This window comes from Pezoporus wallicus, unplaced genomic scaffold (genome assembly GCF_028554395.1).
Source record: "Pezoporus wallicus isolate ANWC-B61680 ecotype Strahan unplaced genomic scaffold, APGP_CSIRO_Pwel_v1 contig_7227, whole genome shotgun sequence".
In the NCBI taxonomy this organism is placed as follows: domain Eukaryota; kingdom Metazoa; phylum Chordata; class Aves; order Psittaciformes; family Psittacidae; genus Pezoporus; species Pezoporus wallicus.
Window position 1 is genome coordinate 2,705,115 of NW_026637191.1, and position 27,914 is coordinate 2,733,028.

Genomic DNA, 27,914 nt, shown 5'->3' on the forward strand with positions numbered 1-27,914 from the left:
TAGCTATCCAGAGGGAAGGTCTGCCCTAGAAAGTGCTAGGTGTGAGAACAGTAAGTAGTAATTACATTATCCAGGGAACCAAGTATAGTAGCAGAAACTATACAGAGAGTAGCATGAAACCACTACATAGCAGCATACACTGAAACAAATGCATGAAATCCCAACAATCTCCAAGTGATTAATGCTTTGATTCACAACACACTACGTTTGTATTCTCCTGTGCAGAGTAAGCCTTTCCCTGAAGGAAGGAGTGATTATGCAAACTATCAGGGAGTCCTTCACTCAAGCAGTACCAATATCACTAAAGACACTTTGTAAGAAAAACCTGTATCTTGAGAACATTTGCCTGTGTCTGGTTATAGACAGGCTACGACAAACAGCTGATGATACAGCACATGGGCACTGAGATGGTTTGTCTGACACAGGGGGGACCACAACCAGACTGACCTGTAACCCAGGAAAACAGTGTTCCCAGGGGAAGGGACCAAGCCAGAGGTGACATAGAGCAAACAGGGGGAAATGCAAGCAAACTGGAATGAGGAGCTCAGGGAGAGATGTGAAAGCCAGCTGCCAGTCACTGGGCATGACAGACGATCCCTTAAAGCCAGGGTGTTACCAGGCAACCGACCCACAGCTTATGTGGGACTAATGGAAACAACAAGGCACAACTGCAACTGTCACACTGCCACTGCTCCTACTAATGGATGCCAGCCCCACGGAGCCAGCACAGCCCTGGGCGCAGCACTGCTCCCTTGTGCCATCCTTGCAGGGCTCCACACCTCGTCTTCAGCCTAGTCTCATTTTGTAATGCATCTGAATTTTCCCGTGCTGCATGCCGATGGGCAATAGCATCCCACCAGCGTTTTGGCATGTAGGTAAGGTGGATGGCTGGGGGTATCCTGATACCCGAGTCTGGCATATGGGCCAGACAATACATCATACCACATTTTAAAGCTTAGGCTGAAGGCCTAAACCTTTCGCAGAGAGGTTTGACATCTCTGCTGAAGGACCACCAGGAGGATGTGAGCCATGAGCACCCATGCAGACAAGGGGTCCGGCATGGGCATAAGGGGAAGCACTGGCTGTTTTGGGGATGCAGCTTCTCAGCACACAGACAAACTCCTGACAGGCCAAAACAGCCTCGAGGGTTTGCTGCAGCAGGAGAGAGGCTGTGTCTTGAACTGCAGTAGAAGGATACTATACTCATTATTACTGTCAATTTTACACATTCCTCAGTTGTCCATCTGCCTGGAGACAGCCAAGCAGGACAGAACTGTCAACTGCCAGAAGAAAACTGAGGTGCTGCAACAGTTCAGCTTTTTACACCCCACAGTTCATCTGTTCCATCACTGACTCTATTGCCTTCAATTGCTTGTAATCTTCAACATTGCTACCTGCACTTATTTTTTTGTGCTGGTTTTATTATAAACCATAAAATCAAAGTGCTTTGATCTACTACTTTATTTGAAAGTCTCATCAGTGTAAAACAGACCGATGATGCATGAGGAGCACCAACATCATTGCAAATTCAGGGTGCCCTGGCCTGTAATCCACTGTGCCTGATCCCTGTGTAGTCCTAGTGCTGATCCCCGGGAATGTGGCTGCTCCATGTCTTTCTGTGATTGTCCCAGAGCCTGGGCATTCACTGCCCCAGCCTCTCTCACTGCCTCCAACCTGGCTTTGGAGCTGGCAGGTGACAGGACACAGGTGGTTTGCAGTTCTGGAGTTCACTGGCTGCAAAGTCACCTGGTGAGCACCAGCATCGCTAATGGGGAATGCAGGATTTGCTACGGTCACTGGTACATCTCAACCTGAACCCTGGTGCTAGAAGCAGCTGATGCTCACCCACTTTCAGAAGGCACCCTGGAGCAGACAGCGCAACCCTTCCTGGGACAGACCCACACCTCCTGCATGCTTTCACCCTTCCTATGCATGCCCTGCTACCTGGGATGTGATTATCTCAGCCTGCAGTGCCACTAATGATGTCAAAATTACACACCCCGCTTCAATTCCCACACCCTGTTTGGTCACTGACCTCAGTAAAGGACCTTCATATATACTGTATCGCAGTTCTCCATCCTGAGTAAAAATCCTCCCTTGTGTCATCACAGCTGGCCAGCTTATTTAGGAAATAAAGGGGAAATGATGTGAAGGCAATTCCATCAGGTGAAGGCAGACACCCCTGCAGCAGACAGAACCACTGAGAGTAGCAGGACCTTGGAGACCACCTCATCCATCCCACCCCAGCTCAGGCAGGGTGGGCTGAAGCAGCATCTCCCAGCACCCCAAACCTTGCTACAGCAGGCACAAGGGGAGACCCAGGCTCAAAGCAAGGGCCCTGGGGAAGCACTGCAAATTCACACAGGGATGCTGCCTCTCCTTGCATGATGTATTGTGCTGTTTCTCACATGTCCTCTACACAACAAAATGTTTCAGCTCTTGCCTTTGCAGAGTACATCTTAAAAACATGCCCATAAAACTCAGAAATTGAGCAGAAAAATACGGTAATTATGCTTTATTTACTTTTAAAGCACTTTATCTTAGAATTGTTTGGTATTCTGTGGAACAAACAACTCTCAAAAAATGCCAAGTCCTCAAAAAGGTAAAAACGGTGCTGGGTTCCCTACGCCAGTGCAAATGGAGCATGGCTCCCAAGTCACAGCTGAAGGGTTTCCAGCAGGAGTCAGGGAACACAGACACTCTCCAGGCACCCAGTTCCCCCCCTTCTGCTGACCCAGCTTTGTGTCCTGGATTTCCACAGGAGAGCCAAAGCCTTCCTGGGATGTGTGGGGAGGCTCAAGATCCCAAGCCTGAGGTTCACCATGCCCAGGGGCACTGCCAATGCTCACAAGCCATCCAACGAACCCCCTTGCCTTCAGCAGCAGGCTTACCTGGAGCACGTGCCACACCAGCAGCATATACCCCATGACACTGGGTGAGCGCTGTTAATGCAGCAGAGATGCAGGGATTTCTAGGAATTTGGTTTGATTTCCTTTCTGGTTCTGCTCCTGCTACTTCCCACACTGACCGTCCCTCTCACATACACATGTTCCAGCAGGCTGTTCTGAACACACAGTGGCCAGCACCCTCACCGCATGGTGAGTCCCCTGCACTGGGCTGATAAGGAGGCAGCTTCCAATATGCTTCCAGCATGCCCGCTGCTGGTGTGGCCCTGAGCCCATGGCCACTCACAAGAGCTACACATGGCACTGCTCGGCTAAAATGAATGGACATGAAATACACTGAACTAAATGCTGAACAAGTCATGAGGAAGGCTGGTCTGACACGCAGGGCTGTGGCGGAGGCAGCTCATTAGGCATTTGTATCACAGACAAGGAGCCGAGAGTGATACACGGGATGACTCAACACGGCAGCGCAGGAACACGACTGCAGCTCTGGAAGTTATTAATAGCTGTGCTGTGAGAAAAAAGAGCCTGGCAATCCCCAGCGGCCCTGATCCGCAGGGCTCAGAGTGGCACTTCTCCCTGGCTCTGCCATGGCTTGGGGAGACGGGTACTCTAACACTGACTTCTGAGGAAAGCCCTGGTTAAAAACATTGTGGTAAAAACACAGGCTGTGGAGAATGGTAGGAAATGTACTGTGGCCACGGGCAGGCTGTAGCAGCCTCTATAAAATATGTGCATCATGAGTACCTTTTCTTTCTCTCCGTTCTTCAGTAATTATTATAGAATCAGAATCATAGAATGGCTTGGGTTGGAAGGGACCTTAAAATCACCCAGTTCCAACCCCCCTGTCATGGGCAGGGGCACCTTGCACTAGACCAGGTTGCTCCAAGCCCTGTCTAACCTGGCCTTGAACACTGCCAGGGATGGGGCAGCCACAGCTTCTCTGGGCACCCTGTGCCAGTGCCTCACCACCCTCACAGGGAAGAATTTCTTCCTAACATCTAATCTAAATCTCACCTCTGTCAGTTTAAAGCCATTCTCCTTTGTCCCATCCCTACAGGTCCTTGTCAAAAGCCCCATGCCAGATTTCTTGTTTACTCCTTCAGGCACTGGAAGCTGCTCCAAGGTGAGACACCAGAGCCTTCCCTTCTCCAGGCTGAACAACCACAGCTCTCTCATCCTGTCCCCATAGTAGAGGTGCTCCAGCCCTTGTAGCATCTTCACAGCCTCCTCTGGACTCTCTCCAACAGATCCACATCCTTCTTATGTTGGGGGCTGCATAGCTGAGCAATGCAGCTGCGTGCAATACAGGAAAGGCAGCATAACCACTCCCATGACCTCCCACTGCCTCCCTCCTTTAGGTCCCAAAGCTCTTGGCCCCGCAGTGCAGAAGGGACTGTGCTGTGGGTGAGCACAGCCCTCTCCTGCATCCAGCTCTGGGATGGTCTGAACCCAGCACCCATCACCCTGCATACCCTGAGCACCCCACACACAGCAAATGAACTCCTGCTGTGGCCAGAGCCCCGCAGCAATGGATCTCACCAAAAACCATCTTGAGTATGGCAGCAAACAAGCACTGAGTTTTAAAGTCAGGAACACCAAGCTATTGCATTTTCCAACTCCTGAGGCATTGCCATACAAAATACTGTACAAATATGCTAAATGCTGACTCTAATAGCAGCATCAATTGTACAGCTTAAAAATGCAAGCAAGCCTAAGTGAATAAACTGAATAATTGTTTAAACAAAACAGCTTTTAACTTATCAAAACATTTTTGTTGAATTGGGAGATCGTGGCGTTTTCAAAACTAAGTGTTTTTTGCAGCATCAAAACAGAACACAAACGTGAAAGGATTTGCTTTGACAATTCTCTGTCACCAAGTTTGCCAAAGCAGCATGTTCCCCAGCTGCTGTGCTTGTCCCTGCAGAATCCACCCTGAGTTATCCAGCCAGCACGCTCCCCGTGGACACTCACAGCAGGCAGGGCTGTGCATGGAGGGCAAGTGGCAAGGCCTGATGCCGCGGGGACAATCTCCTTGGGGCCACCAGCACCCTGATACCCTGTGGCGCAGTTATATACTTGCACGAGCATTCTGCGGACCCATTCTCAGGAAGGATGCACAAAGGATGACAGGCAGGAAGCCAAAGAGAAGGGAGACTGACACAACCTAGGACGTCTGGCCAAGCAGCAGATGCTCTCACAGTAAAACGTGTAACTCACACAGCCACATCTCCTGTGCAGGCTGCTTGGCTGGCACTCATGGCTGGGTGAGGGCAGGGGTGCCCTGTCCCAGCAGCCTTTCCATCTGACAGGGCTGCTCCTGGTGCTGCACGTGCCTGAGTAGCCTCATCCACCCCACCACCAAGTGTCAACATCTACATCTCCTTGTCACCTCAGGGTGGGAACAAATGCAGCAGCACAAACCGCTCTGCAGGATGGATGCTCACAGGCAGAGATCTGAAAAGTTCAGAACGTGTCTTGAAATTATACATTATATTAAATTGAACAGAGGGTAAGAAAATGCCTGACATCTCCCAGTTCCAGCCAATTCAGCATGCCCCTGTGCAACGTTCAGCACCCCAGCATACTAGTGGATTGTGCCTCAGGCTCAGGTTTATCTTCCTCCCCACCCATATTTTGGAGGCTGCAGCCCAGCCCCAGTGTCTGATTCAGAGGCTCTTGCCTCTGAGTTCCTGCTGCATGTCCAGCGTCATAGTCAATGAGTGAGGTGGGGAAACCCAGACAGCACATGAATACTCACAGGGATCTGATCATTTATCCTCCAAGGAGTCAGGAGAGCTATTTTATTCAGGTATCCACGTGGACCTGGGGTAGCAAAAAGGATCATAAAAATTATATATCCCCAAAACAGGGACACCAGAATGTCCTTTCTTCCCTCCACATGTGGATGAGGAGGAGCCTCAGCATGAAAATTATCTAGAAGGATTATTCCATCTTTGATTGGATCCTAACAAAAGGTGGGCACTACTGCACACTGAAACCTGGAACATACTGTGCCAAACCCTGACACACATTGCCACAGACAGGTACATGGAAGAGATGGTGCAAGCAGCAAAGCCAGAACAACATCTACCGGTACCAGAGGCTCTTGGCAATAGGATCCCAGAGAAGAAGCAGGACACATCCTGTAAACTTGGATGCAGACTCAGCACCAACTGGCCACCAGCCTGAACACTGCTGCTTGAAACAAAGCCATGGCAAGAAAGAGAGTGAATGCACACCATGGTGCTGCAGCAGGCTCTTGCAGCCCCACCTAAGCACTCCAGCTGTGGAGATCCTTGCCTAAAAACAGCAAAGCAAACACCTCCACCAGGCTTTAGATTCACTTCGGAGACACTGGTTCACTCCTGGAAACTGCAAAGAACATAAGAGATGGAGAAAGCATTACCTTACCAAGGGCTGTGTCACATGAAGGCTTTTGGAGCTGGGAAAGCTCAGATTTACCCAAAGCCAAGACATCCAAGTGCAAAGGCCCAGGGGCACCCAAGGTCCCCTGGTGTTTTAACCAGGGCATCAATAGGAACTGCTCCAGCTGCTCCAGCACACAGATCGACCTGATGCTGTAAAACTCCCTGTCTGCTTTCCTGGTCAGCTCCACAAAGACTGTGTGCCCTTCCCTCAAATTCAGGGGATTGCTCTTTAATAAAAAGGCTACATTTTCAAAAGTGTCTTCATACTCCTAAGTTTAAATGCAGCGCTTCATCCACAATCACAAGCATTATCTTTGCCTCAGGACTCAATCCTTCATCCTTCGTCTGGGGACCATCCCAATGCCCATGCTTGGGAAGGGACCTACTTCTGCCACTCACTGCTACCTTGAAGGACAGGAGAATGCTAGCAGAGCCCCATCCCATCACTGGCCAAACCCCCAACCAATAAGTGCCCTATGGTGACAACACAAGTTCACATGAAGACATTGAGACGCAAATTCAAACCCCAGGTCTGGCACAACTTCTGCTCTGTCCTTAGGATCAGCTTTGCAAGTGGGATTGTTTATTGCAGGAGAGAGGAAGACACCCGAGGAGATTTTCAAAACAGCTAATTGCCTCTGAACCCATCTGTGTGGCTAAACCAGCTCCCTGGAGAGGCTAAGTGACAACTACCATGCTGCAGAGGGGAGCAACAAGGTATACACAAGAAAGTGAGGCACCAAGTCACTCCAGAAGTTGTGAGCAAATGGGTCCCAGGACAGACAGATGGATGTATAACCTCCAGCTACTCCAGAAATGGTGAGCAAATGGGTCCCAGGACAGGCAGATGGATGTATAATCTGCCTTGCAGAGCTTGCTACGTACCCTCCTTGAAGTCCCTGGAATTATCTATTCCTGACTGCTATCATATGTCAGTGCAGGATGCCCAATGTTGGGAATTTCTAACTTACTGCTGTGATAAAAATGTAACAAAATTATCCCTAAGGTTTCCTTTACCAAGCAAACACCATGGTTTTTAATGGACTGACACCTGCAGGCACCTGCCTGGAGCCCGAAAGGGGACAAGCACAAAGGGGGACCCAGGTACAGCACGCTACAGCCAAACCCAACATGCCCACCAAATACACGTGCAGCTTAATCAGGAGAAATCAAAAGCAGAGGAAACAGCACTATCAGAGAGGGAGACATCAGTACAACATATCAAAATAATATTGGAAGGCTTAATCATAAGTGGATTTCCAAGCCTAAACAGTTTGTAGGTTTTATCAAGCACTGCCCCACTTCTGCAGTCTACAAAATTAAACAGAAAGTAAACTAACAATTATTTACTCCAGATGGACATTTATTATCCTAGTAATAATATCTTACAAACATTGCAGGATTAACTGATGCCAATTCTTTTCTCAGCCACTGTACTCTCACCTAAATATATAGTAAATTAAACAATTTAAAACCAGACAGACATCTATTAGGGCTGCCTCTACACCTGCCTGAACATCACTTATCAACACGAGCCATAAAATGTAAGCTGGATTTAAGTTCTAAAGTTTAATTTAACATCAAGTAATACAAATCGTAGATCTCTCTCACGAAAAGAGTATCTATTTAGTATTTAGGTCTGGCCAGTTACCCGGTAAATCAAAACAGATGTAGTCAAACTAGCTACATTTCACCTATAAAACATGGCATTTCTACAGCAGCCTCAACACGTCACAGGCAAAACCAGGGGATCTCAAGGAGATAAAACATTTTCATCACAATAAAGAATGATGCACTCCAGCAGAATACATGTAATAAAAGAAGGACAACAAGAGCCGAAATGGAAATTTGTTTTGCAGAAGCCAAGAATAGTAAATGATTTATATGCACTTATTTTAATTTATTTCAGGCTGAATGCAATTTATCTAAAGTCATCAAAAATTAATAGGCCATACAGAAAGGAGTTTTAATAAATTCAAAGTTAGGGACATACAGCAAGTGCATCTCTTCTCAATTGCTATTAGCACTTAACTATCTAATTAATCCACCATGTTATCTTGCCTGGAACCCTGGCAATTCCCCTTTGCAGGAAGTGGATTGACTCCCATGGCCCTGGCTCCTGGCACAGCCCACTCCTCACTGCCCTGGAAGCGACAGACCAAAGTTGAGGGTGCCCTGGGGCATGGGTCAATGCAGAGAGAAAGTGCTTTGGAACACTAAGGTGATCAGGGCTGCCTGAGACCCTCCAGCTGCTTGGAGGATCTGCAGCCCAGCCTGAGATGACCACACAACACCCAAGCTCTGAGATGACCACACTGGCTTTCCCCAGCCTGCCCAGGCCATGGTTCAGAAAGAGCATGACGAAGTGGGGCAGCAATGCTGGTGTTGGTGGGCTGCCCCTGGGAAGGCAGCACATGGGGCTGAACAGCCCCACTGCAACCATACCCAGCCTCCCTCAAGGAACCCAGTCCATCCTCAGACAACTGTGAGCTTGTCATCCAGGTCCCAGCCAAGGGCCTCCTCTTGGCGGAGCAATGGGCCGGACCATCTGGATGGACAGTACCAAGAGTCAGGAGGAACTGTGTGATCATATGAATAAAGCCCAAGAAATGGGATGGTGGGGACAGGAGCTACTGCACTTGAGGTGATGCTTGTGATCCCACTGGGCCCCTCTGTGTGAGGGCAGGCTTCAGTGGGAAGGAGAGCCCCAGAAAGGACCTGCTTCCCTGGGAACTGCTGCCCCAAAGCTGCCACTTCTTCAGCCACTGGCTGCCCCGATCATGATGCTGCAGTCTGAGCACTGCATGCCCCGGAGAAGGACGCTCCCCAGGGTGAAGGTTTGGGACACTGCCCCATCAGGCAGGTGCCTGGCAGAACCCTGGAGTAAATTCTGAACACTTCCAGGAGACAGTAAACTCCTAGGATGTGGAAGGGTTCAGCAAATACCCAGCATCTGAAAACCCAGTGTCAACTACATATGGCACCATCACTGCTTGTGTTCAGCACCCACAGGGCAGTGCGGGGCAGCCTTGTCCCTAGAACAGGTTCCCATGCACTGGTGACGCAGCCAGATCAAGAGAGGCAGCGCACAGCCCATCCCAGAACCCCTGCTTGATGGGGACCCTGGGGAGCAAGGCTGGGAGTGGTGGCTGCCTCCCCTTGACTGAAGTCAGGGAAGAAATGGAGTTGATCATCACAGAATCATAAAATCACAGAATGTTTTGTGTTGGAAGGGACCTTAGAGATCATTTAATTCCAACCCCTGCCATGGGCAGGGATACCTTCCACTAGACCAGGTTGCTCCAAGCCCATCCAGTCTGGCCCTGAACACTGCCAGGGATGTTGTCCCCAGCAAAAAGTCAGCACCAAGCAGAAAACCCTGCCTTGCCCCATGCTGATTTGGAGTGCATGCACTGAAGGCTCAGGACGACAACACAGAGGATGATGCCCAGATCTGTGCACATGCTCACGCAGCCAGCAATGGGACAGAGACCACAGCAATCCCTCTGGCTATGCCAGAAACTCAAAAGTGAAGCTCAGCCATAGAAACAAGCCTGAAACATCTCCACTCAAAACATGAACACAAGAGCTTACTGACCTCACATACACAGCTGCAGCAGGTAACCAATGGATGCTGGTCTGTATCTAAATCCAAAGGAAATCAATAGCATACTAAAAGGAGCATTTCCCTTCACCTACCAAGGATGGCAGTTCCAATGAAATACTGGGAGCCATATTTTTTAAAACTTCAGATACATCTGTCAGGGTTGGGCAATTTCGCCTAAAAGAGAAACTTTCCGTCTGCCATAAGGGAGAAACTATTTTTGCAATCTTCCCTTTGGCTCAAATTCTGCTGCTGCAGAAACTGACGGCTCTAAAATACATATTTATGGTGTCCTGATATAGAGGAAAAACAACAGAGGAAAGTAATAAGTTGCACGAAACGTTAGCAGAGCTCTGGAAGCCAGATAGACAATAAATTGGGGATCGGCGGCAGAGTGAGAGAGTTGACCCTCCCAGAAACCATGCAAAGTGAATTTGCAAAGGACACAGCAGAAGATCACACACTGCAAAAAGTCATTAAGCCTATCTCTGCAGCGCAATCAGGAAATTATATGAGAAGCCTGTACTATCAGTGCACATCAGTTCTTTCCATAATTGCTAGCTTTACTATTTTGAGGAAGCAGAATGATGATGCCAAAGCTCTTAAAAAACCTGGTATACTTCAGAGACTACATCAGGTCCCTGGGTGTAAAGAAATGCGTAAGGAAAGCTGCATTGGGCAGGGTGGAGACAGGAGAACCTGCAGAAGCCTATGAAGTTTAAAGCCTTGCTCTCGAACAGAAGTCTGTGAGCAGAGATCAGGCACATAAGAACCACTGAATAGGCCGCGGTTGTATTCATGCTTAGGGACAAGGGCTCATTGCTAGGCCAGGTTGGAACCTGCAACTGCAGCATCAAATGGTACTGTCAAACAGGTGCCCCATCAGCAATTACCAGGCTTGGGACACCAGACTGTTGAGAGACAAACTTTGGAACAAGATGGGAGAGGAGACAATTCAACTTCTAATGTGGAAAGGGAAGCCATGGGACTGAAGTGTCTGAGGGTAACCCCAGAGAGAAAACAGGAGCTGGGCTGGACAGCAAGAGACCCTGAGCCCCTGTAAAACTAGGAATGCTCCTGAAACAGCACTGCAAAATACAGAGCACACTGAGAGCATTCCTAGCTGCCAGGACACTGCACACACCATATAGCACCACTCCTGCTCATGGGCACCCTGCACCCCAGCCAGCATCTGCCACCATCGGCGCAGCAACCCACAGAGAATGGCTCACTAGCATGGGGGTGTCTCATACCGATCGTCTGCCGAGGGGGGCCACAGGACTGTTGGCATCCCACTCCCCCCAGTTCACCGGCACAGCCAAGATGGCAAGCAGGGCCAACACAGAACTGCTGCCCCAAGGTGGGCACACATCCTAAGCATGCATCCTGGGTGGCTTCACGGGCTACAGCTGCTACAAGGGTGCCTTGGAGAAAGCAAGGCCCAGAGAAGCCCATAAATTCCACAGCCACCAGTCACCAGCAGAGGAGGGTCAGGGCTGAGGAAACAGAGGAAGGCAAAGCATCCCGGCAACACCAGTGTCCAGGCAGGACCAAGTGTGCAGGCAGGACCAGCTGTCAGTATGGGGCATGGGACAGGGGGCTGAGCATGGCCAGCCACTATCCCGGCATTGTATCCCAACAGCCAGCTTTCCAGGAGAGGGAAGGGTAGGAGATCCCACTGCTTCACATCATCAGGTCCGTCGGAAGAGCCAGTGGTGGAAATCATGAGGGTATCTGAGTGAGAGGAGAGCAAAGCCAGTGGGAAGCTGGCAGGGAAAGGACAGGCATCTGTCTCAGGTGGAGCTGACAGCACAATTCCCCCTGGACCCAATCATTTTTAATTCCTCTTATCATTTTCACTGGCCTTCTTCTATTCCTGTGGTTCACCCAGTGTTAAAAATAAACCATTACTATCTTAGGGAGCTCCTTGGCCAATCATTTTAATACTTCTGGGTATTAGTTATCTAGTTCTGACACTTTTAAAATGCTTTACTTAAACTGTCACTTTTTAACCTTTTCTTAGTTCCTGTAGAAGTAGAAAACACATCACTGTCTCCACGAGTTTGCATTTTTCTGCTTCTTTGCAAATGGCTAACAGAAATAACCACTGAAAACTACTTTTTCTTCTGCATCACCCTTGACAGTATTTCGCTCTTTTCTTACAGTTAGGTCCAGTCCTATGGTAGGTTTCTATTTGCATCTAAAATGTCATTTTCCTTCTGCACTGGGTACTTGACCCAAGGATATTTAACATTTTAATTAGAAAACTTCCACTGATCTCAGAAGACAGATATTCAGGCACAAAAAAGACCCTCACCATGCAGAAATTTTACTGGGGAGCTGCCCAAGAATGAAAACCATGCTCTGGCAGAAATGTGGCTCATAAAAGTATGGCAATAAGGGCAGCTCCAGTAGCAACTGCTGCCCTTCATTCAAGGGACAGCCTGTGCCCACCAGCCCTGCACACCCCTAACTGCACCCTCAACCACCCCACAACCACCCAGCTCCTCCGCACCCCACAACCACCCAGCTCCTCCAACACCCCAAATCCACCTCAGCTCCTCTGCACCCTGAAGCCACCCCAGCTCCCAGGCAGCTGCTCTGGGCCCACAGTTTTAAACAAGTCATCGCCTAAGCAAATGCATCCTTATTTCACATGTTAATTGGCCAGTCTTCCACCCTCCGTTGCTCCGTATTAATACACCACATTGTGTGGGCTACTTGGGGCAGTGAGGACACACAAGTGTTCACTAGTAATTAAACACCAAGCTTTGTCTAATAAATACAGTCTACAACTTAACAGGAGGCTCTTCTTTTTAATAAACTGCAACTCAGAACTTGAAAATACACCGGATTTCTGATGAACAGCACCACTAAAACATGAAGAAGCTGTACAGTGATTATTTTTATGACTTTACCTCATTTCTGAGTTAGTTTTGAACAGTTTCTGAATCTAATTATCACAGATCATTTTAATTAATCAGGGAAGGGCTGAAAGAACCATCCTATACCTTTTTGTCTTTTTCCAAAGGACAATCATAGAATCACAGGATAGTTAGGGTTGGAAAGGACCTCAAGACTATGTAGTTCCAACCCTCCTGCTATGGGCAGGGACACCACACACTAAACCATGTCATCCAAGGCTCTATCTGACCTGGACTTGAACACTGCCAGGGATGGAGCATTCACAACATCGTTGGACAACCCATTCCAGTGCCTCACCACCCTTACAGTAAAGAACTTCCTCCTTATATCCAATCTAAACTTCCCCTGTTTAAGTTTTAACCCGTTACCCCTATCACTAAAGTCCCTAACAAAGAGTCCCTTCAGAGCATCCTTATAGGCCTCCTTCAGATGCTGGAAGGCTTCTCTTCCCCAGTCTGAACAGCTCCAGCTTTCTCAGACTGTCTCATAAAGGAGGTGCTCGAGCCCCCTGATCATCCTTGTGGCCCTCCTCTGGACTTATTCCAACAGTTCCATGTCCTTTTTATGCTGAGGACACCAGAACTGCACACAGTACTCCAGGTGAGGTCCCACAAGAGCAGAGTAGAGGGGCAGGATCACCTCCTTTGACCTGCTGGTCACGCTCCTTTTGATGCAGCCCAGGATATGGTTGCTTTCTGGGATGAATGCACACACTGAAGCCGGCCCATGTTCATTTTCTCATCAACCAACACCCCCAAGTCCTTCTCTGCAGGGCTGCTTTGAATCTTCTCAGCCCAACCTGTAGCTGTGCCTGGGATTGCTCCGACCCAGCTGTAGGACCTTGCACTTGGCATGCTTAAACTTCATGAGGTTGGCATCAGCCCACCTCACAAGTATGTCAAGGTCCCTCTGGATGGCATTCCTTCCCTCCAGCATATCAGCCGAACCACACAGCTTGGTGTCATTGGCAAACTTGCTGAGGGCGCACTCAATCCCACTGTCCGTGTCAGTGACAATGATGTTGAACAAGACCGGTCCCAACACCGATCCCTGAGGGACACCACTCGTTACTGGTCTCCAGCTGGACATTGAGCCATTGACCACAACTCTTTGTGTGCGGCCATCCAGCCAGTTCTTTATCCACCGAGTGGTCCATCCATCAAATTGATGTCTCTCCAATTTAGAGACAAGGATGTCATGTGGGACACTGTCGAACACTTTACACAAGTCCAGGTAGATGACATCAACTGCTCTACCCCTGTCCATTAATTCTGTAGCCCCATCATAGAAGGCCACCAAATTGCTCAGGCAGGATTTCCCCTCAGTGAAGCCATGCTGGCTGTCACCAAGCACCTTGTTGTTTTTCATATGCCTTAGCATGCCTTCCAGGAGAATCTGCTCCAAGATTTTGCCAGGCACAGAGGTGAGACTGACTGGTCTGTAATTCCCCAGGTCATCCATTTTCCCCTTCTTGAAAATGGGGGTTATATTTCCCTTTTTCCAGTCATTGGGAACTTCACCTGACTGCCATGATTTTTCAAATATGATGGACAAACATCTTGTAGGACAGAAAAAGTAAAATAAGCAAATAAAGTGGGCTTCCCTTCAGTGGGACGAGATCAAAAATATTTTACGCAGATTTTGGGGAAAATAAATCCTTAGAAGCTTTCAAAACTTCTAGCCCAGAGGAATAACTCTGAAAGGTCTTTTCCCTCCTTTTCTACATCTTAGTGTAAAAAGAAGATACCATCAAATCTGCAGTGTGAGATCCAGTCAGTTTGCAGGTTTTATAGCTATCTGTTCTGTGCCAGCTAATTTAATGGGTCTCTTGGTCCTAATGTTCTTAATTCAGCAATGTGTCTGAGCATTTTAGATAAGAGATGTACTTAAAGCTTTGGCAAAGAAGTTTACATCTTAATTGCCGCTCCAAAAATTGATCAACCCTGCTGCTGCTGCAAGATTTCTGTTGAACTCATGAAATGAAATGCCGATAGATGGACAACTGTCCCCCCAAATCCATTCACACAGCAAGCTGAGATTAATCCTGGTTCGAGTCACCAGCAATGCCCTGCAAAGACTGCGTAATAATTCAGATTACACAGCCCTCATGTAATAAAATTAATAATATAAATTTAATATTATAATTCATAATTCAGCTGTACCCAGCTGTGGGTCAGCTGTGCAGGAGCCTGAACAGCAGCTGACAGGGACCATGCCAGGCTCTGACCATTGCACTGCATGCCCTGCAGCCACACAGTGGGCTCCTCCAGCTTGCGTCACATCGCCACTTTCAATAGTGGCTTGGAGAAGACAGCGATCTTGGGTGATCTTTTTTTCCCACATCTTCTCTCCCAAATCATTTTCATTGCTTACTCCAGACTGATGGGAAAAGGGAACTCTCACATGACATCAGTTGTGAACAAAACTAGCTGGAATTGCACTGCAATCTGCAGCTTGCCAGCTCAGAAGAACAAAGTCCTTCGCTGATTTGCAGAAACGAATGCAAGACATGGAGCATGCAGAAAGGAATGCAACACATGGACTGTCCTTGGGCACTGCCCGTTCCACCACATGGACTCCCTAAAACCTGCACCACCACGATGAAGCAGCAGCCATGGCTCTGTCACCACATGAGGTCATCACAGAAACCCCGCTGGTCGGGATGTCTGGACTCAGTCTGTGACCAGGCCAGTGATTACAATCTGGAGTTCGGGCATGTTTTAAACTTATTTATGTTCAATTGAATACATTTAGCTATAATTCTCTCTTATCTTAATTAATATCAGGAAAATTACACAGTTCCATTTTCACAAAAGGAGAAAGAGTAGCATTATGCAGGAAAGTGCTTGTAGAAACAAGATACCTCAGGTAAATTAGCATGACTTCACTAAAGTTAATTGAGTTATCCTTAAATTATGCACAGAAATCAAAGGAGGTACTTTGCTCTCTCCAGAATATCCTCTTTAAAAATGCATTACTTTCCCTCATTCTGGGCTTCTAGGCACAGAAATGCATTTCTCCGTGATGCAGTTCATAGCATATCCCACTCACTGACCCCAGCAGGTATGGCAGAAAGGTGCTTACAAGAGGGAGGAAGGAGGATGCCCAGGAGACCTCATTGCCTGAGCAGGCCGAACATCCCTGAGTGTCACAGCAAAGAGCAGCACCTGGATGAAACTCCCACTGGCTCCAGGTCTCCCACACCTCGTTCCTTATGGTTACACAGGGAAGTGAGAGAAAGTGAGAGACAGCCCCAAACAGGCCGCCTCCTCAGTGCGGCTGTGGTGGGGACCACCCTGCCCAGCGGGACCCTCTGCAGTGTGTGCAAGGGGAAAGGAGCCTCTTGGTGCCTTTGCTGTTGCAGGTGACTGAGAGGGGTGAGGGACAGTCCATGCTTATGGAGGTGTGGCAGAATTTTTTTTCTAGTTTTTCATGTTTGTCTGCTATAACTAAAAAGAATGAGCCCCCACTTGCAAACCAGCACAGGTGAGCCAGAGATGACAGCGGGGGATTTTGCAAGGAGTTCTTTAACTTTTGTTCCACTCTGAACTGAACAATAATCAATCCTTTTTTCTTCAAAATTGTTACTGGGGAGCCTGAACACCTCAGCATCTGCACAGGGCAACCAGGCCCCCCTGGCTTCACATGGGCTCAGAATCTCTGGAACAGCACCACACACTCCAGGTCCCCACAAAACATGTAATCCTGGGGCAGGTCATCCCAAAACCTGTCCCACATGTAAGGCAAAGTCATCAAATTTGAAGCATTCTGAGGAGAGCATTTTTGTAACAAAAAAGGGCATTTTTTAGCAGATAACTTTAATCAGAAAACTTCTGAGGTATTTCGTGACACAGAAGCTGCCCATTGTCTACAACTGCAGCAAACACCCAGATGCTCAAATGCAACTAAAACATTGATCCTCTGGCCCTAGGGATGGGGACAGCAGGGCAGGTCCCAGTGCAGTGGAGGGACAGCAGGGAAGGTCTTGGTGCAATGGGTTCCAGCTGATCCCACCAAAGGATGGACGGGGCAGGTTGTTCAGCAGAAGCTGGAGCTGGCTCCCACCCAGCCACGCGAGCAATCTGGGGACACAAGCAGTGACTTGCTGCTGCAGCAGAGCGCCATGTCTGACACCAACCATGTGCCACCTGCAGCCGTCACAGCCCCAGCACCACCTAAGGCCAGGATTGCTCAGGAAGAGACCCTGGAAAGCCAAGGATTTCAAACTACCTTGAATAAACTGCGAGCTTTGTGCAGCCCCTCTGCAACAAAGGTGAGAGCCACCAGCTCCTCCGTGGCAGGGACGCAAACCTCTGCTCTGGAAATGCTGAGAATGCAGCTCTTTCCACAGCTACTGAAGGTGTACCACAATCACTTACCAACATTTCAACTTCTGCTGCTGACTGCTGCTTTTGAATGCTTTATATACAAAAGAAAGCAACAGAAAAGCAAAACCAACTTACCCTTTCTGTTGCGCTGAAGCCTTTGAGATATGCAAATACTTTTTCATGTGCTAAATTTCTGATGCAAAGGACTGATGCTAATTGAATTTCATTTAATAAGAAAGCCTTTTACTGAAAATAAAATTGCATTTTAAGGAATCCAAACTTTTTTTTTTCAGCTTTGATATCAAAGTACTTCTTCCATCTCTTTTGCTTTCTGGTCCTCTTGTTTAACTTTATAATTAAAAAGCGGGGTGGAGAAAAATAAAGTACTTCCGTTTTCCAGCATGGGGACAGATACAATAAGAGCAATGCTGTGGGCTGCACTTTCAGTGCTCACAGGACTGAAGATCATTTTCCCCTTAGTTTGCCACTCAGCAGTTCAAGTACCACTGATTTTGTGAGCACAATAATATTACCTCTCTCCCAGATACAGGATTTGTAATTCCACTGAAAGATATACGCCTTCCACATATTGCAGTCATGCACCATTGTCAAGATTGCACATTTTACTCATCAAAAGGCCTTTCTGTAATAACAATGCCACATTATTTGTCTCACACATGCAGTAGGGGGGGAAGGTCACCTTCTTCCCTGGCTGGCATAAGCCTTTCCAGCCAGTTCTTCGTCCCTGGCTTCCACAGACACCTCCAAAATGCCTTGCAAGTCACTGAACTGCTTCAGAGCTCAGCTCCTACTCAAAAAACTCTCTCCTGACAGTTTTACCTCTCTGGCTGCAAGCCCTTCAGAGCACAATTGTGTGGGCTGTACATGGGGGACTGAGCATCCATCCACCCCCAGATCCTGGTACAAACAGGGCAAAGGCACGTCCCAGTCCCTGGCACAGCCTCACCTAAGCTCTGTGTCACACACCTGAAAAACCATCACCTGAGGAGGCTGGTCTGTCTGCAGGGGCTGCTGCACCCATCCCAGGCTGCTGCTCCTACTCTGCCTCCCTCTTCATTGCACTCGAGTGGGAGGGGCTTCTCTTGCCCAGACATTGCTCTGCATTGCCTCCTCTCCTCAAGCAACAGCTCTGTGCTCCAATACACTTCACCATCCAAGTGCTGCCTTGAGGGCAAAGGGAAAGCCACCCCTCTTCATCCCCTCCAGCAGCAGCACCACACCTCCTCTGCTTCTAGCCCCAGAGATCAATGAACTGGCTGCTATTATTGGAAAAGGATGGTGACAGTGACTGACACTTGCCTGGCACTACAGATGAGACTGACTATCACATCAGGATCCATCAGAAACCACCATTTCAGAGGAGAGATGCCAGAGGTCCTGGGAACGTCCCATGGCATCAGGTGGTCCTGATGGGAGGGGAGAGCCATGCTGACCACGTGCCCAGGCACATGCTCAGGGCAGCACAGAGGAGCTGGAATAACACACACGCCTGCTAAATCTCTGCCAGAAAATAGCTCTTGCTGTGCCTCCCCCATTCCTGTGCAGACCCCCACAGCAAATGAACGAGGCAAGGACCTAGGGAAGCTTGCTGGCAGCAGCAGCCCCCTGCTCTGACACATATATACACATTACTTGCTGGTAATCTCCAGCCTGCACCTGCTTTGAGCAGAGGTGCATCCTGTAAGCCCATCACCTGCAAGCAGGATGAAGCCCACCAACAGCTCCCCTGGGCACCAGGAGCACTGTGTGCCACACTCATCTGGATGCCAGAACCAAACCTTGTTTGCCTTAGCACCCAGTGAGTGCCCAGCACTTGCAGATCTCTGCCAGCAGCAGCTCTCTGCCTGGTTTGGACAACTCTGTGCCACGATGTCTCTCATGCAGTCCCCTTACCATGCCCCCAGCTCATGAGCAGCAAATTCCTGAAATGCCTCTCCTCATTCCACAGCCCAGATGTCTATCCCATCTCAGTGTCCAAGCCTGTCCCCAGCTTGTGATTCTGAATCAGCATCTCACCTCCTCCAGTGCCAGGTTTCCACCAGCACCTTTTCCCCAACATCCAGCAGCACCTGCTAATTAGAAGCTTTCCAAAATAAACTTCCTTGAAGTGTCTGAGAAAAAAGTACCCAAAAAGAAAAAAAAAAAGAACACCGGTAACAATAACTGTTATTGCTACAGGCTGCATCCCCACCCAAAGTGGGTGCAGGCTGCAGATGATCAGCAGTGACTGAGAAAATTTGGGCTGTTCAGCCTGCAGAAGAGAAGGCTGTGTGGAGACCTCATAGCAGCCTTCCAGTATCTGAAGGGGGCATACAAGGATGCTAGAGAGGGACTCTTCATCAGAGACCACAGTGATAGGATAAGGGGTAATGAGTTCAAACTTAAAACAGGGGAAATTTAGGTTAGATATAGGGAAGAAATTATTTACTGTTAGAAGTGAGGCACTGGAACAGGTTGCCCAAAGAAGTGCATGCTCCATCCCTGGCAGTATTCAAAGCCAGGTTAGACAGGGCTTTAAGCAACCTGTTCTAGTTGGGAGGCATCCCTGCCCACGGCAGGGAGGTTGGAACTGGGTAATCTTAAGGTCCTTTCCAACCCAAACCTATCTATGATTCTATGGAAAATATCATGACAGATCATGGAGACACGTTAACACCCAATAGCAGCAGACCAGTATCCCCTGACCACCACTGGAGGCAATCACAGTGCTCCCAGGACCTTGACAGAAGTAGCAGCACGTTGGACAGCTCCTGCGTGACACCTGGACACCCCAGCGGCAGCAGTGTCTCTGCTCTGGCACCAGCACCTTGGACAGTGACAGGACAAGGACCGACCCGCGCAGCAGCAGCAGTCCATCATCACCCTAACACGCTCAGAACTGTGACCTGGAGGCATCAGTGGCAGGTCCATCGCTGCTCAGCCGCCACCAGTACCACCCAGGAGCTGCTAGGAGAAAAGGAGCCACAAACTGGCTGTGTCAGAAACAGCAGGGAGGAGAGCAGCGAGGAACATTGCCCAGGAAAATACAAATTCTTTTGTCCTCAGGAGCAATGCCCTCAAGGCATGAAATTGCTTTCTTTGAACTGAAGGAGTGGAAGAAAGTGGATGTTTCCAATCTTCTGGATACTCTGCTCCAGCAAAGTGCCTCAGTGCCAGAGCCACCCCTGAGGAACTACCTTCTGCCTTGCTCAGGGAGGCCCTCCGAGCTCTGGGTGAGGCTCCCCTTGCCAGACTACATTAGGTGCCAACCCAGCCCCACAAGACACAGTGGCTGCACCTCAGCACAGCAGAACCAGGAAAACAGGCTGCAGAAGACAGGAACTGGTAACAAGCAGCACAAGCACAGCGTTATCCACCAGGCTCTGGCATTTAGAGATGACACAGGGTAAATGGGTTTCTCACCCAGCAGTGCAGCAGGGCCACAGCGTAAGATAGCTCACACTAGGAGAAAGGAATATTGCAATGCTTCACTCTGCTCTACTCATTTAAATTAGGGGAATGTGCTACTTTGCTATTTGCAATCAGTTAAGTTCTCATTTACATATGCACACAGAAAAACAAACAAACAAATCCCCAAAGCACTGAGCAGTATCTCCCAGTTGATACCATGGCAGCCTTTCTTTCACACAGTCCCTGAATGAGATCTGACTGTCCTTACTGTATGTTCTCAGCATAAAGAGCTGTCTTTATGTGCAATTTCCTTCTAACACATTGACACTCAGCACAGGCACCCACCACCAGCATAGCTGAAAATACATTGGAAAAGACTTTTTGAAAAGCAGTGGTTCCATTTTGAAGCCTGATGCCCCTCAGTAACCAAGTCTAATGAAAAGCTGTGTAGCCCACACTCAAAGTGCAAGGGTTCAGCCATCAGCTCTGTCCTCTGTGATAACATATGTGAATACACTGATAACAATGTGAAAAATGGGCACTAAGTGGGACACAAGCATCATCACCTCAGCAGCAGCACTGAGACATCACAGCCTGAGACGTTTCCTGACCAAGGATGCACCTTGCCACCTAGCCACCTACACTGCCAGGACAGACACATGGGAGTGCATCACCCTGACTGGCACTGTCACACACTGAGGCACGTGTTGGTGCAAATGTTCATCGTCCCTCCATAGGGCAGCTCTGGTGAGGCACAGGCAGTCAGCCAACTGCACAGAGTGAAACATCACAGAGCAGGGTTTGGGGCGTCCTGGGCTCAGCCCCTGGTTTATTGCTGCACGCATGTGTCACTGTTGCTCAAGAAACTGAATCCTAGGCTGCCAGCACAGGTGCTACACAGGAGACAGCCCAAGCCTTGGCCAACCCACCTGGGATTTCACTTGCCCTCTCCCGACCAAGTTAAGCAACTGGGAGGGGTGCAGTGGATGCTGTCAGCTAAACCCTGCATGCTGCAGCACGCAAGGGGCCTGGTGGGACTGCCCTAGGAATCACCTGACCAACCCAAAATTTGTGGCCACACAGAAGCCCCCCCCCATCCCTGAAGGTCAGGCTCAGTGTGATGGGCACAGGCAGCGAGGGGCAGTGACTGGGGCACGGGGACCAAGCACATCCAGACAAGGAGCTGCAGCCAACACACAGCTGGGACCGCTGCTCTGACAGCACAGAGACATTTGCAAGGCTGGTAACATCAACTTTAAACCAAGCCAGAAATGCAGACAGGTTGCTGTTTCCATTCCTGTCCTCATCTGCTGGAGAACTGACTTTCCTCCATTGTCTTTTTTCCCCTTCATTAACTGGTAATGGGTATCCTCCTTCTCTCAGCACCTCCAACTGCCATTAACTCATTCATACACCATTATCTTGGCTGCACAAGTGTCAGCTGGTAATTAGGAGCATTGCAGACTCTCAAGGTGGTTGGTGTATTCGCTGTTAATTTCATGATGGAACAGCATTCATGCATCAACACAAACTGACAATCAGAAGTATTCAGACACTGTCCTACTGCAACACAACTGTACCATATTAGTGTAAAAACTTCTTTATAGGAAGGAATACCATGTCAAAGTTACAGCCTTAACCAATGCATACTTGGGGTTGTTTAGTCCAGAGAAGAGGAGGCTCAGGGGAGACCATCTCACTCTACAACTACCTGAAAGGAGGTTGTAGTGAGGTGGGGGTAGGTTTCTTCTCCCAGGTAACAAGCAATAGGACAAGAAGAAATGGCCTCAAGCTGCAGTAGGGGAGGTTTAGATTGGGCATTAGGAAAAATTTCTTCACTGAATGGGTGGTCAGGCATTGGAACAGGCTGCCCAGGGAAGTAGTGGAATCACTGCCCCTGTAAGTGTTCAAAAACCATGTAGATGAGGCCCTTAGTGACACGGTTTAGTGGTGGACTTGGCAGTCCTGGAGTAAAGGTTGGACTTGATGATCTTGAAGGTCTTTCCCAACTTAGTTGATTCTATAAATCTATGTTTTAGAAGAAACAGCAGGGCACAGGTAAATACGCTACTGCATCAAAGGATGGGAAAATTAAAAATGTCAGGAGAGCTGACCACTGCCAGCACACATAAACTCATACCAAGCATCACAGGAGAGCTGCTAGGCTGTGACTAATCTCAGGGATCCCAAGCTGTCACTTTTGCCCTCCAAGGAAACAGCCTCCACTCTTGTTAATTTTGGGAAGGACTGGAAGAAAACACTTGAGCTTCATGGAAAGAAGCAGAAGCTGGAAGGTTTAAAGCATTACAAGTGGTGTAGCTGAAGGCATCAGTCCCAGGAGAGCCAGATGTGCTGCTGGTGCCTGCCACCCTGGGAGTGGCAAAGACCCTGTGTTCCCCCAGACACCCATCCTCCTGGGAACAGGCATCCAAAGGACTGTCCTCTGCAGATACCAAAGCTCGGAAACCTGTGTATTAACCCTTGGTCTTTGAGACCCAGTTGCCATGGTTACCACAGAACAGCCTCACAGAAAACCAGCAATTTCCCCCTGCGCCCAAAAAAGTGTAAGACCCTCTCCTGCAATGGGTGCTCCCCAGGGAGAGGCAGGAGGTTACCATCTTGTGTCTCATGAACTATCACCATGGAAACAATGCCTTTATTCCCCTGGGGGGGCCTTTGGGGGCAATGGGGAGTGTGGACAGCAGGAGTCAATGGGGAGTAATGGGGGGCCAAGGCAGCAGGGGAATGGGGCGCAATGGGATGCCAGGGCAGCAGCTCCTCTGCAGCATCCCCAGCCTCTCTGCTCCACTCCCTCCACACCAGCCCAGGGCCGCCATCCTCTGCCTTTTGCTTTTTTTTCAGGGGGAACAGTTTACTGCCAAGGCCTTATTTGTTTTACCTTCAGTGCCTAGTTTACTGTACAGACAGCTGCCAGACTACTGGCAGTTTGGGATTTTCCTTCTGATGAACAGTAACTGGCAGACAAGCAAACTCCCTGCAAAGTGCAACTGAGAAAGTAAGTGCTACAAAATAAGAGCAATTTATTCCAGGGTTTACAAGTCAGTCCTTGGTCCTCAGAGATAATCTCTTCTGCTGTCAGGCACTTCTGTATCACTACCAGGCTCCATGAGCTGCTTTCGCATCTGTATTTGCACACGCATGTAGATACTCCATTTTCCCCTTTTCACACTTAATCTGAATTCAGCATGTAAGGAGGGAGGCACTGCCTGATCTGTGCTGCAAACTGAGTATACTTTTGTTGGAATTGCATGGAACACCTGAGCATGCTTTTGAACAGAATTCATTATTTTGGACAGTGAAACCTACTGATCTTTCTGGAAAGTTCTGGTAGTCTGGAAAATGCTTTTTCACCCACCTGGTCCCAGATACCTGCTGGAGCTGCACAGGCCAAGTTTCATGGTATATCTTGCCTGAGAGCAGATCACTTCTTACCAAGGTTTAAATAATGTCTAGATCCAGTGAATCAGCTATATTCTACTCTTGAGTTACTCCTGTGCAGCCTTACTGATGTGAAGGGGTTTTTACATTTCTAATCCTTCCCCACTCTTTGCTGGAAGAGGCGTGCCCAGCATTGCTCTGATACCATGTCACCACAAGTCACAAACACACACCCTTGAGCTCCCTTCTCATAACATGGCCATGCAGCCACCACAAAAAATACCCGCGGTCCTTTGTCTTCCCCAGACTTCTGGGCTGCAACCACACAGCCCAGAGCCCAGAGCCCCTGTGTACACGACTCAGATGTTTTCGCCCCCATTTCCATCTCCATTCACATTGAGGCACCTGAGCAGGGGTTCCCAAGCCCCTGCTTTGGTGCCACAGGCTGCTGGAAACACGGTGCAGTACCAGCGGCAGAGCCTGAGCTGGGGACAGGAGGGGAGCATGGTCACCCACGGTCACCCAGGAGAGGGTACAGAGGGCACACACCATGCCCACAGACAGAACAAGTTTTGGACACTGCCTGGTGAAACAGTGCTCTCTTACCCATGCTAGACACTAAATACCCAGCCTAGCTTGAAACCACTTCATAAAGGAGCATGAAAGAAAAGCCTAAACAAAACCCCCTGTTTTCACAAATGCTCAGCAGTATGCTGGGCAGCTATGGCAGCAAAGCCTTGTGCTGTGGAAGCCCAGGCAAGCCAGGTCCTGCTCTCCCTGCTCCCATTCCATGCAGCCATGGCCCATGCATGGAGCAGCTGCTGGGCAGCACCTGGGTTTCACCTCCCCAGCAGGCAGCACCAGAGGCTGCAGCAGGCTGATGTGGTGGGATGAGATGTGGTCACTGTCGGTACTACTGCTGCCTCCATGCTCTGCACCAGGGCCTCCCCTGGGGCAGCAGTGAGCAAGCACGAGTGCATGGAAAGGGGAAACAGCCAAAGTTCCATCCAGGCTCAGCTCCTGCTAGGAGATGGCACAGCCAATGGCAAACATTAGGAAGAGGGTGTAGCAGAGCTGGCATCTAGCCGAGTCCCCCTTGAACTGACTTCCTCCTCACTCTGTGCTGGGCAGAGGGAGCTACCAGAGGGGCACCTGCTTCCCTCAGCTCTGGCTGTTCTGGCTCAGAGGGCACACGCAAGCAAGCCACTGTGCTGGAAAGCAGAGCTCAAGACTCTGACCTGGCTGGCATCCACACCTTGACATCAGCAGGTCAGCCTGTCACTAATTGAATTATACCTGCATTACTTAGTAAACAAAGAACACTCTCCATATTAGAACAGTGTAATCCTTTAATTGGTTTATGAGTGCAGAGTCCCATGGGGAGTGTCACAAATCCATCAGGATGCCCCGAGCAGTGTACTTCTGAGCTGCAGAGATAACGAGTGTCATATGCTGGAGTTCAGCTCTGGGCTGAGCTGGGAAGCAACCCGAGCCAGCACTCTGCTCTGCGCCACACCACACCATCCAGCACCAGCACAGCTCCTGCGGCCTGCGGAGCAACCACCACAGCAGGAGCAGACGAGTCTGACGCTGTGCCCCCAGCACAGCACCCTGCTCACAGAGGCACCATCCATCACAGGCTTCCTGCCCACCCCAGTGTGCCAGGGTGTGACCCCCAGTGGCACACACCACAGAGCCATCCCTTGTTGAGGTTCAAGTGTAGGGTACTGCACTACCCCAAGTACCATTACAGGTTGGGGGCTGACCTAATAGACAGTAGTTCATAGAATCATAGAATCATAGAATCACAGAATTAGGGTTGGAAAGGACCTTAAGATCATCTAGTTCCAACCCCCCCTGCCATGGGCAGGGATTCCTTACACTAAATCATATCACCCAAGGCCTCGTCCAACCTGGCCTTGAACACTGCCAGGGATGGAGCATTCACAACCTCCCTGGGCAACCCATTCCAGTGCCTCACCACCCTAACAGGAAAGAATTTCCTCCTTATATCCAATCTAAACTTCCCCTGTTTAATTTTTAACGCGTTACCCCTTGTCCTATCACTACAGTCTCTAATGAAGAGTCCCTCCCCAGCATCCCTATAGGCCCCCTTCAGATACTGGAAGGCTGCTATGAGGTCTCCACGCAGCCTTCTCTTCTCCAGGCTGCACAGCCCCAACTTCCTCAGCCTGTCTTCATACGGAAGGTGCTCCAGTCCCCTGATCATCCTCGTGGCCCTCCTCTGGACTTATTCCAACAGTTCCATGTCCTTTTTATGCTTGAGGACACCAGAACTGCACACAGTACTCCAGGTGAGGTCTCACAAGAGCAGAGTAGAGGGGCAGGATCACCTCCTTCGACCTGCTGGTCACTCTCCTTTTGATGCAGCCCAGGATACAGTTGGCTTTCTGGGCTGCAAGCACACACTGAAGCCGGCCCATGTTCATTCTCTCATCAACCAACACCCCCAAGTCCTTCTCTGCAGGGCTGCTCTGAATCTTTTCTCTGCCCAACCTGTAGCTGTGCCTGGGATTGCTCCGACCCAGGTGGAGGACCTTGCACTTGGCATGCTTAAACTTCATGAGGTTGGCATCAGCCCACCTCACAAGTGTGTCAAGGTCCCTCTGGATGGCATTCCTTCCCTCCAGCGTATCAACCGAACCACACAGCTTGGTGTCATCGGCAAACTTGCTGAGGGTGCACTCAATCCCACTGCTCATGTCACCAACAAAGATGTTAAACAAGACCGGTCCCAACACCGATCCCTGAGGGACACCACTCGTTACTTGTTTCCAGCCGGACATTGAGCCATTGACCACAACTCTTTGTGTGCAGCCATCCAGCCAGTTCTTTATCCACCAAGTGGTCCATCCATCAAATTGATGTCTCTCCAATTCAGAGACAAGGATATCATGTGGGACAGTCTCAAACGCTTTACACAAGTCCAGGTAGATGACATCAACTGCTCTACCCCTGTCCATCAGTTCTGCAGCCCCATCATAGAAGGCCACCAAATTGCTCAGGCAGGATTTCCCCTTAGTGAAGCCATGCTGGCTGTCACCAAGCACCTTGCTGACTTTCATGTGCCTTAGTATGCCATCCAGAAAATCATCTGAGAAGGACCTGGGAGTACAGGTGGACTGTAAGTTGACTACAAGCCAGCAGTGTGCCCTGGCGGCCAGGAGGGCCAATACTATCCTGGGGTGCATGGGGAGAAGTGTGGCAGCAGGTCGAGGGAGGTGATCCTTCCCCTCTACTTGACCCTGGTGAGGCCACATCCAGAGTGCTGTGTCCAGTGCTGGGCTCCTCAGTACAATAAAGACAAGGAGCTATTGGAAAGGGTCCAATGGATGCCACAAGGATGATCAGGGGTTTGGAGCATCTTTCTGAGGAGGAGAGATTGCAGAAGCTGGGCCTGTTTAGTCTAGAGAAGAGAAGACTGAGAGGGGATCTCATTAATGCATGTAAATATTTCAAAGGCAGGTGCTAGGAGGATGGTAACAGACTCTTTTCAGTGGTGCCCAGTGACAGGATGAGGAGCAATGGCCACAAACACAGGAAGTTTCACCTCAACATGAGGAACTTCTTTCCACTGAGGGTGGCAGAGCAGCAGAACAGGCTGTCCAAGAGGGTTGTGGAGTCTCCCTCTCTGGAGACATTCAAAACCCGCCTGGACATGCTGCTGTGTAACCTGCTGTAGGTGGCCCTGCCTTGTCAGGGGGGTTGGACCAGATGATCTCCAGAGCTCCCTTCCACCCTAACCATTCTGTGATTCTGTGATCCCAGATCAGGAACATGGGGCCCCTTCCAGGCAAAATGCAAGGGGCAGGTGAGCGCTGCAATCTCCTGGACACACACCAGTCCCTCATCTGCACTCAGTCCATCAGACCTTACCAACACAACTCCC

General features: G+C 49.4%; 1 protein-coding gene and 1 long non-coding RNA gene across 4 annotated transcripts in view; one reads left to right on the plus strand and one right to left on the minus strand.

Moving 5' to 3' along the window:
• Window positions 1–27,914, minus strand: part of LRFN5 (leucine rich repeat and fibronectin type III domain containing 5) — a 54,820-nt gene that overhangs the window by 16,542 nt on the left and 10,364 nt on the right. The gene's annotated exons all lie outside the window — the stretch shown is intronic.
• On the plus strand, window positions 636–1,456 carry LOC130596350 (uncharacterized). Its single transcript, XR_008971507.1, has 2 exons — window positions 636–875; window positions 1,237–1,456. It is a non-coding gene; the product is annotated as an uncharacterized LOC130596350 (long non-coding RNA).